This window comes from Pristis pectinata, chromosome 40 (assembly GCF_009764475.1).
Source record: "Pristis pectinata isolate sPriPec2 chromosome 40, sPriPec2.1.pri, whole genome shotgun sequence".
Lineage (NCBI taxonomy): Eukaryota > Metazoa > Chordata > Chondrichthyes > Rhinopristiformes > Pristidae > Pristis > Pristis pectinata.
Window position 1 is genome coordinate 3,235,761 of NC_067443.1, and position 14,888 is coordinate 3,250,648.

The 14,888-nt window shown below is 45.7% G+C and overlaps 1 protein-coding gene across 7 annotated transcripts in view; it reads left to right on the forward strand.

The window, feature by feature from the left end:
* LOC127587505 (zinc finger and BTB domain-containing protein 7B-like) overlaps positions 1 to 14,888 on the forward strand; it is a 444,483-nt gene that overhangs the window by 37,501 nt on the left and 392,094 nt on the right. The window lies entirely within an intron of this gene.

Genomic DNA, 14,888 nt, shown 5'->3' on the forward strand with positions numbered 1-14,888 from the left:
TTCAATGCATCTGATCACCATTTTGCGATTTTCTAAAGCACTTTGCAAGTGCATGGTGGTGCAGCTGGTAGAGCTGCTGCCTCACAGCTCCTAGGTGTGATCCTGATGTCCCGTGCTGTCTCTGTGGAGTTTGCACGTTCCCTCCGTGCGTGGATTTCCTCAGGGCACTCCAGGTTCCTCCCGCATCCCAAAGAAGCTTGTGTTGGTAGGTTAACTGGCCACTGTAAGTTGCCTCTCAGGTTCCTACTCAGTCTCTCCCCTCTCAGCTTAAACCGATGCCCTCTGGTTCTTGATTCCCCAACCATGGGGAAAAAGGCACTGCTGACCTCTGTGGAATTTCACATGGATAGAAGGCCAAGTTCAAATAACTTTTGGAGGAGGCAATTGTGGCCATCATGTTTGCTGTACCATTTAATGAGATGGTGGTTGATCTGTACACCAACTGCATTCACCTGCCTTGGGTGCATATCCTTGACATTAAAATGTCATCAATCTCAGGTTAAAGTTGAATTGCAGTTGCTGTTATTACTTAGGGAATTACGGCAACCATCTTGAGCTCAGCAGGATTTTGGAAACATAGTTTGATGATGACCAGCTGACTTTTGGTTTAGAAAGTGATGTTGGAAGGTTAAATGCTAGCACAGGGCACCAGGGGCATTTCCCCCCACCCCGCTACCCACTGTCTGCTCCACTTTGATATAGTCTACTAGATCTCTTTTCATTGTGCCTGTTTATAGAACATTACAGCACAGTACAGGCCCTTCAGCCCACAATGTTGTGCCGACGTTTTATCCTGCTCTAAGATCTATCTAACCCTTCCCTCCCACATAGCCCTCCATTTCTCTATCATTCATGTGTCTATCTAAGAGTCTCTTAAATGTCCTTAATGTATCTGCCCCCACAACCTCTGAAGGCAGTGCATTCCACGCACCCACCACTCTCTGTATATATAAAAAAAAATCCCCCTTCTTCCTTCCTCCAATCACCTTAAAATTATGTCCCCTCACATTAGCCATTGTCGCCCTGGGAAAAAGTCTCTGCCTGTCCACTCGATCTATGCCGCTTATCATCTTGTACATCTCTATCAAGTCACCTCTCATCCTCCTCTCCAAAGAGAAAGCCCTAGCTCGCTCAACCTATCCTCATAAGACATGCTCTCCAATCCAGGCAGCATCCCAGTAAATCTCCTCTGCACCCTCTCTAAAGCTTCCACATCCTCATTGTCCACATTATCTCATGTAATTCCCCTTCAGTCCACAGAGTGCTCTCCAACTATGAAGTGCCCATATATACGAATTCCATTTTATTCCCCCTCCTTTCCCATCAACATTCGCCTCGCCCCCCCCCCCCCCCCCTCAGATTCTGCTGCTCACCTACACTTCAGAGGCTGTTCACAACCTACAAAAACCCTACGTCTTTCAGGATGTGGAAGGAAACCAGAGCACCCAGTGGAAACCCACGCAGTCACAGGGAGAACGTGCAAACTCCACGCACACAGACAGCAGGGCCGGATGGAACCTGGGTCACTGGGATTGAGGCAGCAGTACCAATCTTTACTATGCCACTACGCTACCCTAAAGATATCCGATTTATTTAATTACTTGAATTTAAATTCCCCTGACATGATAGTGGCATTTGAACTTGTGTCTCTGGACATGATCGTGCAGAAAGAGAAAAATAGCTTTGGTGTGACCTCTGGCACACCAGATTCAGCGAATGGCGGTTATTTCAAAGGCAGTAATCTGCTTGTGGGAGTCATTGATTCATGCTGTATGCAAAATGTTGTGTCAGCGGGGATTCTCCCTGAATTTTTTTTTTCGAAACAAAATTCGAATGAAAAACGCAAATGTGTGTTCTGTAAAGGTCACTTGTGTTCATTCTCTTGTTTGGGTGTTCAATTTCTGTATGTACTTTGCAGGGATGTTTTAAATGCATCAGTTCCTATTTTGATCGCAGTTGGGGTACAAGGTAGTTTCAGTGTTCCCAAGTGCTAAAGTGAGAAAAGTACTTCCCATTTTCTAGCGAGTAACATATTTTGCTGAGACCGAGCTTCAGCTGTTATAAAGGTCCTCTGTGTGTGGGGGGGGGGGGGGGGGTTGCCCCTCGGGTCCCTTTTTAAATCTTTCCCCTCTCACCTTAAATCTATTCCCTCTAGTTTTAGACTCCCCTACCCTGGGGGGTGGGGGGGGGGTGGTGTCGGAAGAAAAAACTGTGGCCATTCACCTTATCTACGTCCCACATGGGTTTACAAACCTCTATAAGGTCAATCCTCGGCTTCCTACACTTGACGACACCACCCCCCCCCCCCCCACCCACAACCGTCCTCAAGACAATCTCATTGCCTGCTGCCATTAAATCTTGCATGAAGAATGCCTACCAAAAGCACGGTGGCAGAGCAGATTATGGCTCTTGTCGATGTGCCAGAGGTTGAGAGTTCAAATACTGCTGTGACAGATGGTCATATTGAATGCCTCTGAAAATCTATCTACTTCACTTATGCCCTTCATGTGGGCAACTTGCCACCCCCACCCCCTGACCCCTCTGCAAGATTGACACGATGCTTGCTAAACCATTAATTATATAATCTTGCAGCATGAAGACAGTTTGGTAGTCTGAATGAGATTAGTCTAACCCCTCATTGCTGTCTGTTTCAGCTGCCCTTCAGGAGTGAGCTCCAGACCACGTCAACCCATTTCTCATTTCCCCTCTGGTTCTTTTCACACCATCTGCCGGTCCTCCCAGTGTAGGCAGGTCACTCTATCAAAATCCTTCATTGTTCTGAACACCTCTCATTAATATCCCTTTAACCTCTCTGCTGGAAGGGGAATGGTTCCAGTTTCTCCAGTATTTCCACACCCAGGGCTGTTCCCAAATCTCCGAGACCGAGATATTCTGCTGCAGGGATGTCGTTAATCTGGAAGGGGTGCAGGAAAGATTCACGAGAATGTCACCAGGACTGGAGGGCTTGAGGTATAATGAGAGGCTGGACAGACTGGGACTGTTTTCCCTGGAGTGTAGGAAGCTGAGGTTTGACCCTATAGAGCTTTACAAAATCATGAGGGCAATGGACGCAGTTTTTTCTTCCCAGGGTAGGGGAGTCTAAAACAAGAGGGCATAGATCTCACTTGAAGGGAAAGAGTTGAAAGGGACCTGACAGGCAATTTTTTCACACGGGGTGAATGCACAGTCTTTTTTCCAGGGTTGGAGAATCAAGAGCTAGAAGACATGAGGATAAGTTAAAATATCTTTATTAGTCACATGTACATTGAAACACACAGTGAAGTGCATTAAGGTGAGAGGGGAGCAATTTAATCGGAACTTGAGGGGCAGCTTCTTCAGGCAGAGGGTGGTGGGTATGTGGAATGAGCTGCCAGAGGAAGTGGCAGAGGCGGGTACAATTACAACGTTTAAAAGACATATAGATAAGTACATGGATAGGAAGAGTTTAGAGGGATATGAGCCAAATGCAGGCAAACGGGAATAGCTCAGGTGGACAATCAAAGGCCCTGTTTTCCATTGCTATATAACTATGACTCCAGGGCGTTGAATTGTAATGTAAAAGAACAAACAGTGATACTGATAGTATGGTCTGCATTCTTGGGTATCAGCTGAGCGGAAACTCAAGACGTTATGGAAATAAGAAGAATCTACAATGTAGTGAGTGAACGGGCGAGGCCCAGGAAAGAAGTGAAATGTTGAGAATCCAGCGGAACATGGCCTTTCCTTTTCGCTTGAATACAGTCTACCAGTGGCTGGATGTGGGCAAACTCTTGTGGGCTGAAGTCAGTGGAGCACAGCTCCTTTACTTCCCCATCACTGACATCTGTGCTCTGGGCTGGGTGCTTTCAGAGTACAGACTCCTTGTGGAAGTGAGAATCTGTGATGGCCTTGGGATGCGGAAAGAGAAGAGAGCACCTTTCTTCTAACTTCTCGGCAAAGCTCTCTTGGAACTGTGCAGTAGTGTCACCAAAGTGAGCATGCAGCTGTAAGGTGAGGTTTCTTTAAAGACACTGGCTGGGAATCACTCCTTCACCAGTGCAGTCCTCCCCACTGTTAATCACTCCACTGTGGACAACCATGCCTTCAGCTGTTGGGTCCAAATTCCCAAGTTCCATCCTCAAATCCCTCTTTCCTCCTCTAGTACATTCCTTAAAAGCTAAATACATAGGACAGTACAGCACTGGACAGGCCATTTGGCTCATGATGTTGTGCCAATCTCGATGCTAATTTATACCAAATGTCCTCCTCCTGTGTATCATCCCTTTCCCTCCATTCCCTTAATAGTCACGTGTCTATCTAAAAGTCTTCTAAGCTCCACCAAACTGTCTGCTTCCACCATTACCCCTGGTAACCCATTCCAGGTACCTACCACTCTGTAAAATAAAACTTGCCCCTCATGTTGCCTTTAAACTTCCCCCTCCCCCCTCGAACCTGAAAAGCATGTCCTCTGGTGTTTGACATTTTCACCCTCGGGAAAAGATTCTGGCTGTCTACCCTATCTTTGCCTCTCGGAATTTAACAAACCTCTATCAGGTCTCCTCCTCAGCCTCTGACGCTCTAGGGAGAACAACCCAAGTTTGTCCAACCCTTCCTTCTAGCTCATACCCCCTAATCCAGGGAGCATCCTGGCAAACCTCTTCTGCACCCTCTCCACAGTGTCCACGTCCTTCCTGTAATGGGGGCGACCGGAACTGTACGCAATACTCCAAGTGCGGTCTGACTAAAGTTTTATGTAGCTGCAGCATGACTTCCTTACTCTTATACTCAACACCCCTACCAATGAAGGCAAGAATGCAGTAGGCCTTCTTTATCCACTTGCGTAGCCACTTTCAGTGAACTATGGACTTGGACCCCAAGATCCCTCTGTACTTCGACCCCAAGTGTACTTCAATGCTATTAAGAGGCCTACCATTAACTGTATGCTTTCTCTTTTCATTTGACCTCCCAAAGTGTAAGACCTCACACTTGCCCGGATTAAACTCCATCTGCCACTTCTCTGCCCATATAACTGATCTATAACCTGCTGTATCCTTTGATAGTTCTGTACACTGTCCACAACTCCTCCAAGTAGGTCGATGTCAAAATTCTGTTTGATTATGCTCCCAGCAAAGTACCTTGGAAACTTAAAGGTAACATAAGAATGGTTGAACTGCTCATTTGATCAAGGAATAGTGAAGATTTTAGGTATCTTACATTTGGCTATCTTATTGTACCTATCTTAGCTCCAAGTTTAGCTCAGTGAGTGCCTCTGGCTTCTGTGATGTAAATTAGGGGAAGGGATATTGGCCCAGGGTTTCTGTTTGATATCCTCCAGCCTCTTTTGAAAAGAGTACCTATTTGTGGTGAGGGCTCTGTTTGTCTGTGGTGCCTCCACAAGTTGAACACCTGACAGATCTCGTATGATTACCTGCCACGTACTGGCAATGCACATGGAACCTGATCATCAGCAAGGAGCCAGCTTGTTGAGGCAAGAGTGGATGATTGACAAGGTGGGATGATGTCAGCCCTACACTTCCTATGGACTGAAATTTAACCATGATGTTAAATATATGGGTCAGCAGTACAGCGTTTGGAAATCAAACAAAAACTGCAGATGCTGGAAATCTGAAATTAAAAGCAGTCAGTCAGACGGTGTCTGTGGAGGGAGAAGCAGAGTTAACAATCTAGTTTAATGACCCTCATCAGAGCTGGAAAAAGAAATTTCTGGTTAACTGGTTTTGATAACAGACCTGAAACAAGCTCTCTTGGGCTGCCTGACCTAGAGTCATAGAGCAATACAGCAGATACAGGCCCTTCGGCCCAACCAGTCCATGCCACCCACGGTATTTGTGGCACTTTCTGCTTCTATTGTACACCAGTCAAACATCTTCCTTTTCCACTGTGATCTTGTCGTTGGACCCTTCGTAGAATTCTACCGCCTCTCATTTTGGAAAATAAAATGTCACGCGTTATTATCTGAAACTAGCTAATGCTTTTTTTTTATCAGATTTATTTGAAAATTATTTTTCCACTGAAGCAAGCAACATTTGTTTTGCATTGATGACAATTAATCCGGAGGCTAATTTCACAGGGTTTATCATTGTATCAGATCCTTTGTTTCTCATTGTTATTGAGATGAAGCCTCTCGGAAATCAGAGTGCTATCTTGTGCCTCCGTGAGAACAGAGTACTGTCTTTGATAGACCTACGTATTTTCCAAATTGCAGCCTTAATACTGATTTTGAAAAGATGTGGGCTCAAACCCCAGTAACCTAAGATGTGGCATTGCTGCCTTATCAGAGGATCCATTGTTGTAGGAGTAGTTGGGCTCAGATGCTTCGTGGATGTGTTCGGTCCAGCGCCACCATTTGAAGAATAGGGAGCTTTTTCTGGTAGCCAACGCTAACGAAAGCAAACTTGGAGATGTTTATGGCATCTTGCTGAGCACTTGTCCACTCAACCATTTGTTGTAAAGATTTTTGGGAGATATTGAAAAGTGCAATGTGTATGCTTTCCATTCTAAATATAGACATACAAACTATTTGTATACATATAGCAGCACAGCGCTGGACAGGCCATTCAGCCCATTGATGTTGTGCCAATCTTGATGCCAATTTATATTAAATGTCCTCCTGTGTATCATCTATTTCCCCCCATTCTCTTCATAGTCATGTGTCTATCTAAAGCCTCCTAAATGCCACCAAACTCCCTGCTTCCACATCTACCCCTGATAAACCGTTCCAGGCACCAGCGTAGAAAGAAATTTGCCCCTTGTTGTTTTAAATTTTCTCTCCTCTTCCCCCCCCCCCCCCCCCCCCCCCCCCCCCCCCACCAACTAAGCTTAAAAACATATCCTTTGATGTTTGACATTACTTTGGGGAAAAGATTCTGATGCTATCTCTGCCTCTTTTAATTTTTTAAAAACCTATATCAGGTCTCCCCTCAGCCGCCGATGCTCCAGAAGAGAACAACCCAAGTTTGTTCAACCTCTCCTTGTAGTTCATGCCCTCTAATCCAGGCAGCATCCTGGTGAACCTCTCCTGCACCCTCTCCACAGTCTCCACATGCTTCCTGTAGTGGGGTGACCAGAATTGTACACAATGCTCCCAAATGCAGTCTGACTAAAGTTTTGTACAGCTGCAGCAACCGTATAGTGATATCTCAGTGTGTTAACAGTCAATGAAATGCTTTTCTTAAGTGTTGCCATTTCAGTGGCATCCAGTAGTCACTAAACAAACAATCAGATGACAACCAGGAAGCCTGTTTTATTAATGCTGATTTGAGGGATGAATCCAAAAAAATGAGGGAGAACTTACCCTGTTCTGTGAATGTCAGTCCTGGGATGGTTTCACATCTACCTGAGATGGCAGGTTTTGCTCAATGTCTCCTGTCTCAGTGTTGCCGCTCCCTTGATTTGCTGACGTTTCTGGAGCAGGACCACCAGGTTGCTTTAGCCCCTCTCTCCCCTCCCTCTCGTGCAAGGAGGCTGTTCAGCCCGTTGAATCCATGTTTGTTCTCAGATTAATCTCATTTACCCCCCCCCCCCCCCATTAATTTTCTCCATAACCTTTCCTCCTGACAGTCCCTCCCACACAGTGGGGACAATTTAGGGCGGCCAATTAACCTACTAATCTGCACATCCTTTGGGTGTGGTAGGAAACCCAAGCAGTCATAGGGAGAACCTGCAAACTCCACACAGACAGCACTAGAAGTCAGGATCGAACCTGGCTCTCTGGAGCTGTGAGGCAGCAGCTCTACCAGCTGCACAGTACAGTGACAAGGACATAGATGTAGGGGGATTCCACTGAACCCCTTTGAAACCATTGTTCAATGAGATCACGGGTGATCTTGTGACCTAGCATTGTCATTCACCTTTGCTTTGTTCTTAGAAATCAAAAGATTTTTGATAGTCAATTTAAAATTAATAATTGACAGTGTTGATTGCAGTTTGTGGAAGAACATTCCAATTTTCTGCAGTCCTCTCCACGTACAAATGTTTTCTACTTTCACTCCTGAAAGGCCTGCCCTTGAGTTACAGATATTGCCGCCCTCTTGCTAGAATCCCCAGCCATCAGAAACGGTGTCCACCTTATCTGTTACCCTCAAGTAATTTGAAAGCTTCATTCAAATTGCCCCTTAACTTTATAAATTCCAGGAAATACAATCTCACAATCAGGATATCAGGGCTCTGCGACCGGTGAAAACTGGGCAAACGGGGTTCAATGTGTGCAAGTGTGAGGCTATGCACTTTGGTAAGGGAATCTAAAGGCTGACTCCTGCCTAAATGGAATTGGTATTGGTTTATTATTATCACTTGTACCGAGGTACAGTGAAAAGCTTGTCTTACAAACCGATTGTACGGGTCAATTCATTACACAGTGCAGTTACATTGAGTGCATTGAGGTAGTACAGGTAAAAACAGTAACAGTACAGAGTAAAGTGTCACAGCTACAGAGAGAGTGCAGTGCAATAAGGTGCAAGGTCACAACAAGGTAGATCGTGAGGTCAGAGTCCATCTCATTGTATAAGGGAACCGTTCTATAGTCTTATCACAGTGGGGTAGAAGCTGTCCTTAAGTCTGGTGGTACGTGCCCTCAGGCTCCTGTATCTTCTGCCTGATGGAAGAGAAGAGAAGAGAGAATGTCCCGGGTGGGTGGGGTCTTTGATTCTGCTGGCTGCTTCACCAAAACAACGAGAGGTAAAGACAGAGTCCAAGGAGGGGAGGCTGGTGTCTGTGATGCGCTGGGCTGTGTCTACAACTCTCTGCAGTTTCTTGCGGTCCTGGGCAGAGCAGTTGCCGTACCAAGCCATGATGCATCCAGATAGGATGCTTTCTGTGGTGCATCGGTAAAAGTTGGTGAGAGTCAAAGGGGACAAACCAACTTTCTTTAGCCTCCTGAGGAAGTAGAGGTGCTGGTGAGCTTTCTTGGCCATGGCGTCTACGTGATTTGACCAGGACAGGCTATTGGTGATGTTCACTCCCAGGAACTTGAAGCTCTCAACCCTCTTGACCTCAGCACCGTTGATGTAGACTGGTGCATGTACACCGCCCCCTTTCCTGAAGTCAGTGACCAGCTTTTGTTTTGTTGACATTGAGGGAAAGGTTGTTGTCATGACAGATGAGTGAAGTAGAGAGGGACGTAGGTTCCTGCACACAGACTGCATGAGATTGAAAGATGTTTGATAATCAAAAGAAGCAATGCAAAGATGAGTGGTGGTGATAGGTTACAAGTTAGCAGACAAGTAGTGAGGAAGGCAAGTGATATATTGACCTTTACTGCAATAGAGTTGAAATAGAGAAATATTCCTACCAGTCTGCAGGGTATTGGTGAGACCACACCTGGAATACTGTGCACAATTTTAGTCCCGTTGTTTAAGAAAGGATACAAAGGACACGAGACACTCCAAAAGAGATGATAGCTAATAGCAAAAGAGAGAGGCTAATTCCTGGGATGAGAGAGCTGTCTTATCATGAGCAGCTGAAGAAATTAGATCTGTTTTCTTAGTTCAGAAGAGTGAGGGGTAATGTCATTGAAACACTTAAGATCCTTAGAGCACAACAGGGTAGATGTGGAGATGTTTTCACTGCTGGGAGAGTCTCGAAGGAAGGGACATAGTTACAAGAAAGGGGGTGGTTATTTAAAACTGAGGTACGTAGGAACTTCTCGCAGAGCATGGGGAATCTCTGGAATTCTCTTCCTTGGAGGGTTGTGGAGGCTGGATCACTGGAATTCTATAAAGAGGAGGTAGATATCTTTTTGAAAGATCAGTGAATTGAGGGCTATGGGGAACTGGCACAGAAGAGGGCATGATCACAAGACAAGGGAGCAGAAGTAGGCCATTCGGCCCATCGGGTCTGCTCCAAATTAAAGGGAAAAAAGAAATGAGAAATGGGGGGGGGGCAATAGAAAAAAACTATTCTAATCCCAATTTCTGGCCTTATCCCCATATCCCTTGATACCTTGACTAATTAGATATCTATCTATCTCTTCCTTAAACGCTTCCAATGATCTAGCCTCCACTGCTGTACGTGGCAAGGAATTCCATAAATTCACTACTCTCTGGCTAAAGAAATTTCTCCTCATCTCTGTTTTAAACCTGTACCCTCTAGTTCTAAGACTGTGCCCTCTGGTCCTGGACTCACCCGCCAAGGGAAACAGCATGGCCACATCTACTCTGTCCAGTCCTATCAACATTTGAAATGTTTCTATGAATGATCATATTGAATGTGGGGCCTACTTCTATTTTCTTATGAATTATCAATCTTTTCTTGTAACTTAACCCCAGGAATCCATGTACCATATGTTAGTCACATTATAACCTTCCAGGGTGTGGTACCCAAACTTCTCTCAGAATTCAGGTGTGGTGTAATCAGGGGGTTTGCATTACTGTGACATAATTTCCACCTTGTTCACTTTTAGCTCTGAACGCCAGAATTTCCTTAACCTTTTTGTTCTGTACCTATCCACGACATTTTAATCTCTTTTGGATAGCTGCTGCCTCTAGATTTTAACCATTTGTAAAATGCTCTCGTTTGTTCCTTTTAGCTATCAGGCTAAAGCAGAGTCTTCCATACTGGTCTATTTGTTATACATAGTTTTTGCCCATTTTTAAAAAAATCTATTAATATCTCCTTGCAATGCAATAATTCCATTCATGTGGCTTGCAGTACCACATATCCAAGTCTTCCACAGGCACCAGGACATGCAGCTTTTGAGCCCATCGTCTAAGTTGTTAACATCAGTGGAGAACAGTTGAGGTCCCAGCACAGATTGTTGCAGGGCACCACTAGTCACTGCCAATGAGTATCTGCCCATTATCCCTGCTGTCCACCTTTTTGCTCTGCCAGTTTCTTACTGGGTCAATAACATGCCTTCAATTCCTTGAGCTTCACACAGTGTCTCATGAAGATATTTTGAAATTCCTTCTGGATGCCCATGTAAAAATAAACATGGACATTCTCTTGTCCTTCACCTTGAATTATTTTTTAGAATAAGAGTTTTCTAATGAGATTTAATCAGGCAAACTCATGCTGGCCGTCTCTGATCAACTGCAAAATCTCATTGTGTTCAGTCATTCTCTCTTTAATTATAGACTCTAGTAATATCCCAGTAACAGACATTAGGCTAACCGTATTATAATTCCTGGGTTTAACCCCCACTTCCCTGCACCAATCTTAAATCTAAAAGAGCGAGAGTACTGCAAGATTACTATGTGCACAGTTCAGAAGCTACTATTGTTCAAATTATGAAAAGCTAATAAGCAAGAAGCTTGCCATGCAGGCTTGGGAGAGTAGATTAAAAGAAGCACTTCAATGCAGTATCCTCGGGCTTATATAGGCAGCTACAGAAATCATATGCCTGGAAAGGGTATCTCGATGTCCTAAACGCAAATGAGTAAATGTAGTTTTCGTATAGAGTGTCTGTGGCTTAATCTGCTTTGCAAGGCATAGACACTAAAGAAATTTGGTTTGTCCCCTTTGACTCTCACCAACTTATATCGATGCATGATAGAAAGCATCCTATCTGGATGTATCACGGCTTGGTATGGCAACTGCTCTGCCCAGGACCGCAAGAAACTGCAGAGAGTTGTGGACGCAGCCCAGCGCATCACGGACACCAGCCTCCCCTCCTTGGACTCTGATTACGCTGGCTGCTTCACCAAGACAGCGAGAGGTAAAGACAAAGACACCACCCACCCGGGTCATTCTCTCTTCTTCCATCGGGTAGAAGAAACAGGAGCCTGAGAGCACGTGCCACCAGACTTAAGGACAGCTTCTACCCCACTGACAAGATTATTGAACAGTTCCCTTATATGATAAGATGGACTCTGACCTCATGATCTACCTTGTTGTGACCTTGCACCTTATTGCACTGCACTTTCTCTGTAGCTGTGACACTTCACTCTATACTGTTATTGTTTTTACCTGTACTACATCAATGCACTCTGTACTAACCCGATGTAACTGCACTGTGTAATGAATTGACCTGTACGATCGGTATGCAAGACAAGTTTTTCACTGTACCTTGGTGCAAGTGACAATAATATACCAATACATCTTTGTGTTTGTTAGAAGCACGGTCACGAGTGGTGGTCTTTGGGAGCAGTTGGGGGGGACTAGAGAGATGAGCTGAGGACTGGGAGAATTGGTGGGTTTGGCAAAATTGGGGTACAAGAAGGGGAGATTGGTGGGAGACCTGGAGTGTTGGGCTTTGGGAGAGTTAAGGGGATTGGAGAACACACAAAATCAAAAATTGTACATGCTGGCAATGTGAAATAAAAAGGGAAAATGAAGTTGTACGTCGTGGAAACAGGCCTTTGGTCCAACTCATCCATTCAGATCAAGCTGCATTCCTGAGTTAGTCCCATTTGCCTGCATTTGGCCCATAGCCCTCTAAACCTTCCCTATCCATGGACCTGTTCAAGGGTCTTTTAAATGTTGTAATTGTACTCGCCTCTCCCACTTCCTCTGGCAGCTCGTTCCATATATGGACCACCCTCCGTGTGTGGAGGGAAAACTTGCCCCTCAGGTCCCCTCAGCAGGGCAGGCAGCAGACCTGAAACATTAACCCTGTTTCTCTCTCTCCAGACACTGCCCGACCTGCTGAGTGTTTCCAATATATCGGGGGGGTGGGGTCTGGGTCTGGAGTGATGGATTCTGGTGGGAGGAGTTGGGGGGGACTGGTGGGCTGCAGCAGGAGAGAGACGACATTGAGTTTTGAGGCACCAGAATAGCTGATTTGCTCAACTTTTCACCTGCTCTGAATGATTCCATTAACAAAGGGCACTGCAGCCTCCCAGTAGTTCATGGCGGCCTGACTCTCCATTCTGGAGCGTGATCAGAGCAGGTTGCGCTGGCGTTTGGAGACGCTGAGACCTCTGGCACCGGCGCTGTGATTAACCAGCTGGCGACTGGCTTGTGATTGGAAGGGGGAGGGTGCATTTTGGGATTTTCGCTGGGCCTGAGAGATTGTAGTTTGCTGAAACCGGAGACTGTATTTAAGTGGGTGGGTATGTGCGTGTTAACAGGGGATTGGGTCATTGGAGACGGAGAATGGGATGTTTACAAATCTTGGCAACTAATCTGGCTAGGCATGGCGTAACCAGGTATGGCATGTACAGTGAGCCAAGGGGCTCATTCAGCTGGGCCGTGCTACAGGTGAAGCGAAAGAATAAGTTGAACTGGGTAGGTGTTTGCCTGATGATATAGTTATTGTTTGAAATGCACAGTAAAGACGAGCAGTAAAACGCAATCGAGTAACTGCAGGGCTTCAGGCTGAGTGTTCTACTGGCTTAAGCATTCTGGTCATTGTGCTTGCCAAGTAACGATAAATGTTGGAAAGTCCTTGTGGTTGTTTCCTTGTCTCTTATTTTTTTTGTAGCAACGTCATGTTAATCTTGAATTCTGTTGATCCGTGCTATTAGGGGTGAGTCACTTTTGTGCTCAGGACCCAACACTGTGCTGTTCCCTGGAGAACCACAGAGTTATACAGCACGGAAACAGGCCCTTCGGCCCAGCTGGTCCATGCTGATCAAGATGCCCATCTAAGCTAGTCCCGTTTGCCTGCGTTTGGCCCATATCCCTCTAAACCTTTCCTATCTGTGTACCTGTCCAAGTGTCTTTCAAATGTCATTAACGTACCTGCCTCAGCCACTTCCTCTGGCAGCTTGTTCCGTATACAGACCACCCTCTGGATGAAGAAGTTGCCCCTCAGGTTCCTATTTAATCTCTGCCCTCTCACCTTAAGCCTATGCCCTCTAGCTCTTGATTCCCCAACCCTGGGAAACAGACTGTACACATTCACCACGTCTATGCCCCTCATAATTTTGTACCCCTCTCATTCTCCTTCAGCCCAATGAATAAAGTCTTAGCCCTGCTCAACCTCTTCCTATAACTCAGTCCCTCAGGTCCTGGCAACATCCTTCTAAATCTTTTCTGCATTCTTTCCAGCTTAATGGCATCTTTCCTAAACTGAACACAATATTCCATATGCGGTCTCACCAACGTCCTGTATAACTGCAACATAACGTCCCAACTTCTGTACTCAATGCCCTGACTGATGAAGGCCAGTGCGCCAAAAGCTACCTTCACTGTCCCGTCTACCTGTGACGCCACTTTTGAGGAACCATGAACTTGTACCCCAAGGTCCTTCTGTTCTACAACACTCCCTAGATCCCTACCGTTCACTGATTTGTCTTCCCAAAATGCAACTCCTCGAACTTATCAGAATTAAACTCCACTTTAACCTTCCTCGGCCCACTAACCCAGCTGGTCAAGATCCCTCTGTAATTCCTGACGACCATCTTCACTGTCAGTGGGGAATGGAAGCTACTCAGGAGATGATGCAGTCACTGGGTTGTTTCCTTGCCCACATGAGGCTTGCCTTTGGGCTGTTCCAATACCCTCCTGGGCAGCCACCCACCTTCTGCCCTGGACCATGCTCACCCAAAACTCACTCCACCTCTTGTCCAACCACAACACATAGAGTTATGCAGCCCAAAAACAGGCCCTTCACCCATCGTGTCCATGCTCGTTGGCCCACAGCAGCAATGAGGGTGCCTCAATTTTATAAATCTTCCGTATTTACAAGTCTCTTCATAGTGTAAAGCTGGAGAAACTCAACAGGGTTGGGCAGCATCTAAGGAGGGAAATAGACAGAACATAGAACACTACCACACAGTACAGACCCTTCGGCCCACAATGTTGTGCCGACATTTTATCCTGCTCTAAGATCTATCTAACCCTTCCCTCCCACATAGCCCCCTATTTTTCTATTATTCATGAGTCTCTTATTATTATTCTAAGAGTCTCTTAAATGTCCCTAATGTATCTGCCCCCACAACCTCTGCAGGCGGTGCGTTCCACGCACCCACCACTATCTGTATAAAAAAAGAACTTACCCCTGACCA